This window comes from Cryptotermes secundus, unplaced genomic scaffold (genome assembly GCF_002891405.2).
Source record: "Cryptotermes secundus unplaced genomic scaffold, Csec_1.0 scaffold2, whole genome shotgun sequence".
In the NCBI taxonomy this organism is placed as follows: domain Eukaryota; kingdom Metazoa; phylum Arthropoda; class Insecta; order Blattodea; family Kalotermitidae; genus Cryptotermes; species Cryptotermes secundus.
The window spans coordinates 46,481-53,013 of NW_019728496.1; the positions used below are offsets into that span (position 1 = coordinate 46,481).

Genomic DNA, 6,533 nt, shown 5'->3' on the forward strand with positions numbered 1-6,533 from the left:
GTACTTCGGTTTCCCCTGCCAATCTTCATTCCACCAATTGCTCCACAATCACCCTCACCTATCATCTGGGGCTGGTACAATAGGCCAGAAGTGGCCGCAGTACAAGGGACTTAGTCCCACCCCACTAGCAAAAAAAAAGTCCCAATTCAGAGCTGTACTGAACTTCCTTATATGGAAAGAGAACAAAGCGTGAACAACAACAGAAGAAAATGGAGAACTGTGGAAAGTAGAGCGATCTGCAAGAAGATGATTAGGCTCTGTTGTTAACCGGGTCGAGAGGACTCGGCTCCTAGTGAGTGCACACAACGAGCAAACAATTATACGAAGCGTATCAGTAGTCAGATATTCCACTATTGCTTGGCTTGATGAGCGATGCGGTCATCTTGAGTATTACTTAGATATGCCTACATATAACCTATAATATTTCACAGTGGGAACTAAAAATTAACAGGGATAATTTAGTCAGTAAATACTAGTGTACGGGTTCAACAACTGCAATTAACTGTGCAACCGATGTTCGATTCCCAGGAAGACCAGTATCCCTGAATCCAACCCACATTCGCATCCCCTGTTTCTGAAAAATACATTTTAATATTGTTCTCCCTTTAAATTATTCCAAGTGGAGTATTCCTTAACTTGTACTCTTCTCCAAGTATAATTAGAATGATCAAGTCAAGGAGGATGAGACTGGCAGGGAATGCAGCACGAGTCAGGGAGAAGAGTAATGCGTATAGGATATTGGTGGGAACGCCAGAAGAAGAGAGACCACTAGGAAGACCAAGACGTAGGTGGGTAGACAATATTAAAATGTATCTTAGACAGGATGGGATGGGATGGATTGGATTGATCTGGCTCAGGATCGGAACCAGTGGAGGGCTCTTGTGAACAGGGTAATGAACCTTCGGGTTCCATAAAATGCTGGGAAGTTCCTGAGTGGCTGCTCAATTGGCGGCTTCTCAAGAAGGGCTCAGCTCCATGAGTGAGTGAGGAGCCTTTCCTTAAGAATTTCCTACTAAAATATTGCACGTCCAGTCATCTCATCTTTCTTATTAGTTACTTATTGGTGTTTTGTCTAAGGACGCTGCCAGGAACTCAGGCTATACAAGGCGTCGGCGTCGAATGATTGCGTGATCGCGAATAATGAAAGGAACAAGATATCTAACTAAGCGACGGCAGCATAATTCACGTCGCTATCCTGACACATGTCTAGCGGGGCGTAGGAAAACTACGAAATGATTAAAATCAAAACAGATGGTGTCCCGGCCGAAATTCGAACCCGTCATCTCCAGCGTATGAGTCAGAAGCGATATCGCTTGAGGATACCTGCTTGGTTCGCCCTTCTTGGTTTGAATACACATATTAAGCAAAGGATATTCGCTACATTATTACGACAGGCGTATTGTCTCCCGAACCTGATAGCAAAAACGATCATGATAGTGTTTTGGCGATAACACAATGTAAACGGAACAGCAGGAACTCTGACGTTGCTGCAAGAACCGGTCGGTTCGTACCCATGCTGTATATCCTCTTGCGAAAATGTTTGTTTCTCAATTTACTCAGAGAACATTTTCACGCGCAATTCTGCCAATACGTCAGTAAGAACACCGCATTCCCAGTCATTTCTAACGAACGTAATCCCAGACTAAGATAACACAAAGATACAACTGTGGAAATGACCATTAACCAACCAATTCTTCGTATATGACATATGAAGTTTTCATAGCAATTACTAAAAATATTGCTGTGACCTTGAATTTTACGCCGCGTAATCTGATTTTTTTCAAATTTTCAGAGAAATCTGTTGCCTCCATCTTCAGGTATGAAAGTTAAGATAGAGGAAGTATACTCCTCCGAAATTTTTGGTAGCCTTCTGCCAGATTAAAAACGGCATCACATTCCAAAAGGCAGCGATCTACAACTGTCAGTAGCACAGTCCGCAAATTCAACACCGCTAACACAAAAGCCCTCCACTGTTACAAGTTTTCTTAAGATGATGAACGGTTACTGTTTTGCCCAGCCTCGAGCTGGAAGAATACCCACAGTTGGCTGCTTGCGAACACTTACTAAGTGTAACGAACCCTCACGTATGGAGACCCCCTTCTGCAATCCCAGCCCAAGCATCCTCACGCCACCATGAACACATCCGTCTACCATATGTATTCATCATATGTGAGTAGCAAGAACATCTAATTCAAACCAAGTCTGAAGGTTTCCTGCGACAGTGCATAACAGTCTTCTTGACTGAGAACTGAGCACTGTCAGTCAGTCCAGTTTTTCAAACAGCAGCAGTCCAGGGTTTGAAACTAGTTTTGCCAATGGGCCGAGCGAAGTAGGATACCTTATTTTGTTCTGTCAACTGATGAAGGAAACAGAACCCGTTTCCGAAACCCTGTGTTTTTAAAAACTATTAAAATAGAAAATGTCTAAAACGTCAGTAAAAATGATAACTAATATCAAAGCTGTATTATTTTGTGTTGTTTTGAATGGACATTTTCCTCTAAAGGAAATAACAGAGATGCCAGCGACACAAATGCTTCATGTGTTACAGTGTATGAACTATGGTAACGGTGTCCAACCTCTCACACATGATTGTCTCTAACTTTCCTACTATTTGTACTGCTCGTTAATTTAACCATCGTGGATATAATCCTGGAGAAATCTGGGTGACACTGCCCCATTTTAAACAAGGAGTATAAGCTCACTTCATGTCATACATGGGAATAAGGTTTATAAGAGGAGCTATATTCAGCCTAGATTATTTAGATGTCGAGGCTCAAAAGGGAGATACTCGTAAATATCCTCCGAAACGTCGATAAATTTTAACATTTCGGCATGGTAAGATGGCCTGAAGATGAAACAGTAAATAATTTAACCTGTATGCATTTAGAGTTGTAGGTGTAAAACAAATATCTACTGCACAAGGAATCCAGAATTCGCAATTACAACGTCTGCCAATATACGTAGTTCAGGGTTAATTTTGTTTTCCTGGACCTTTAAATATTAATTACCATATTTATTCACATTTTAAGTTATACCAACTGTAATGAGCATTACAGTTCTGAAGGGTAACACTGAAGGAAAAGTGTTCATACATTATCCACACAAAATTTATTGAATATGTCTAGCGTTTGTATAAGATAAAAAATTATCGATGCCTTAAACATGCTTGAAAGTGTCGTACTGAAATTACTTTAAGCGTAAATTTCACAAAATACATTTAAAACGTTTTGTGTGCTAATATGCTACCACATCTGAAAAACACCATCTCCTGGTAAAGTCACCAACGTTTCAGACGAATGTACTGTTTCCGTCTTCGGGGTCTAACAGTACGCCAAGAAATTAACAATTATCCGTGCGTAGAAAACAGTGCATATATGAGTAATAAATCCCTGAAAGGGGGCCCAGGCAGGAAGAAGAGAAACTAGGAGTATTTTTTAAATTGCTAGTGGGGTGGGACTAAGTCCCTTGTACTGCGGCCACTTCTGGCATATTGTACCAGGTGAGGGTGATTGTGGAGCAATTGGTGGAATGAAGATTGGCAGGGGAAAATCGAAGTACTCGGAGAAAACCTGCCCCAGCACCACTTTGTCCACCACAAATCCCACTTGACCAGACCCGGGATCGAACCCGGGCCGCCGCCGCTTGAGCTATGGCGCGGCCAACAAGGAGTGACTGGTGCTGGAACTAAAACGGCCGTATTAGCGAAAGTGGAGGTAAGGATGAAGGCTTGAGAAAAATGGCAGAGTCCTCAGAATTGTAACTAAATTTCTACCAGACTATATGAAGTCATGTGCTCATTAGATACCCTTATAGTGACTACCGTGAGAATTTCAAATCCATCATTATCATTTATCATTACATAGAACTGTCTCTGACAGAAATGGAGGGTGAAATTGTTATCTGCATTCGTGTAAATATCGTACCAGAGAATATTGTGACGTGCTGCCTGAAAGCAGGACTACATGGCGTCCATCTATAGTCAACGGCTAGCAATTCCTAAGCAGCGAAGCAGACAGGTATGCCCGTGTTCGTTGCATAGCAGCGGGCGAAATTAACCCTTCGACAAGGTATTCTATATTCAGTCCGAGTGCAGGATATAACAGATCCTATCCGACGAGAGCTAAGGACAGTCGAGCTCCGAGCAGAGCAGAAGACAATTCACCGAGATTAGCGGTGCGAGAGTGTTGAAACATTGAAGAGGAAACGCCCGAAGACTTCATCAGTCCGAGTGATTGTATTTGTGAGTGTAAAGAGTGATCGTCTAATAGATATTCGTCCAAATCCGAGACCCACAAAAATTTATTGTCGCGTTGCCTAAGAAATGCGTGAAAATATATTTATTACACAGTCTCAACGATTCATTGTCGTGAGTAACACATTTCAGCCATTCATCAGAATATTTTGTTCCATTACTAAATTTTGTGCGCGTCGTCCCAACCACGTAAAGAGAAAATATGTTGCAAAGGGGAAGACCCTGATTATGTCTAAATAAGCTTTTAAAGCACACTGGTAATTATATTTACTACCTATTATTACATTAAAAACTCATATGAAACATATATCATATGATTCTCACAATAAACAGGGATCATTTTCTTAAATAGCACTGACCGTTTGGTCTTTGTATTGGAGACGCGGTGTTTCCTGTGAGGTAGGAACTTAATATTAAATATTAGTCATGCTTCGAAAGGTGAAATGATAGCCACACCAGACAACAGGAAGACTCCTCATGACAAACATTGCTTTCAGTAAAAACGAAACAGTCCTGTTACACACACAGTACGGACTATTCCGAATCCCCGAATAAAATCACAGAACAAATATTTCACTTGGGTTGGAGACCACAGTGAGCTCTACCGATTGTCGCCAATTGCAGGTTCGCCCTAGACTTCAGCACAAAGACACTGCACTACACAACACAACCTGCGGGTACCACGCCTCAACACATTCTGTCAGTATAACGCAACATGGCCGCCGGAGAAGCCTCAAGCGTGACGCCTGCCATTGTTTCGTGTCCTCGTTTTCTCACTGATATCGGTTATCTCTGTCTCATGGGTTTGAATCCCCGTTGTGGCATGCACTTCGGATAGAAAAGGAGAACACGTGATCTGTCTTACAATAATTACTTCAGTTTTGTACGTTCCTCAGGTTCTAATTCCAAATTTTGGAATACTAACTTACATTCAAAATAGACCGCGTCATATCTCAAGCGGTTAGTCGCTGGCTTCCCACCGCGGCGGCCCGGGTTCGATCCTGCCAATCTTCATTCCACCGATTGCTCCACAATCACCATCACCTATCATCTGGCGCTGGTACAATAGTCCAGAAGTGGCCGCAGTACAAGGGACATAGTCCCACCCCACTAGCAATAAAAAAATGCATTAAAATATGCCACGATCACTTCCCCACAACTACCCTTCCCTAATCAGTATCGTGTTCTTGGGCTTAAGTGAAAACCACACCATGAAGACGTATGGGGGGAATGAAGATACAGCTCCACATATTTTTAACCTCTGGGCTAGATGCAGATGAGTGGCCAGTGTCACTCCCCGGCTGCTTTACAGTTGTGGACGAGCCGACGGAGCCCCCTGGATAGCGAGCTGGGTACAACTGACAATTCCACGACGCATGGTCTTCCTTGAAAACCTAAGAGACGCTCAATTGGTCAAGACATCCGAATTTTATGGAAATCGAAATCTCGTTAAATGTTCATAACAGCCCGTAACTGGAACCTGTCATTCGACAGTTGAATTCAGTACTCACAATTACCCACTATAAATTTGAGATCCATTTCTATTGTTATCCTCCTATTTCCGTCTAGGTCTGACAGTCTCGTCCCTTCGGCTTTACCGACTGAAATATTTTATGCATTTCTTGTCTCTCCAGGGAGGGGCACGATTTTTTTCACCTCCACGTCGTCCAGACCGCTTCTGGGGCCCAGCCAGCCTACTATCCAATGGGTACTGGGGGCACTTTCGCCTGGGGTAAAGCGGCCGGAACGTGAAGCTAACCACTCACTTCCAACTAGTGCCGAGGTCAAGATTATGTGGATCTATATATTCACTCGCCCATTTGTCTTCATAGCGTAGTGTTTAATTGGTTAAGCACAGGGACAACTTTACCTTTATCTCAATATTTATCCAAAGGAAGCGAAGGAAGTGCAATAACTACAGTCACTAAAGCATACCTTCGGGTTTAATTTCGAACCTTGGACCTCTGAAAGACGAAGCAGTAATGGTACCCATTATACCTAACAAAATCAGATGGTATTTCTATAGTCGGAAGAGGAGACTGGAAGATCCTTGCTCCCAAAGCTAAATGCCAGCCGAAGAATGAAAACTTGGAGTCTCATAAGAGACACGCCCTTTGCCGTGACACTATCTGCGCCGGATGCAGTTCAGCCACCCCATGCGTTTTGCAGCAAGCGAACATCAGAATAAGCCACTGACCTGCTGGTATTGTGCGACTCGGAGGTTCACAATAGTAACAAAAACCTACCACTGGTCCTTCTAAGCGGGAAGTAGTTTTTTTTT

The 6,533-nt window shown here is 42.8% G+C and overlaps 1 protein-coding gene across 5 annotated transcripts in view; it reads right to left on the bottom strand.

Moving 5' to 3' along the window:
- LOC111865117 (nostrin) overlaps positions 1–6,533 on the bottom strand; it is an 88,318-nt gene that overhangs the window by 25,480 nt on the left and 56,305 nt on the right. Inside the window, exon 1 of one of the 5 annotated variants that reach the window (XM_023852857.2) lies at positions 4,858–4,940. The exons of 2 other annotated variants lie outside the window; for them this stretch is intronic. The gene's annotated coding sequence lies outside the window, so the exon portion shown is untranslated. Of the gene's footprint in view, positions 1–4,708; positions 4,724–4,857; positions 4,941–6,533 lie in introns of those variants that run through there. 2 more of the 5 variants (XM_023852858.2, XM_033751690.1) reach the window with 2 other exon arrangements.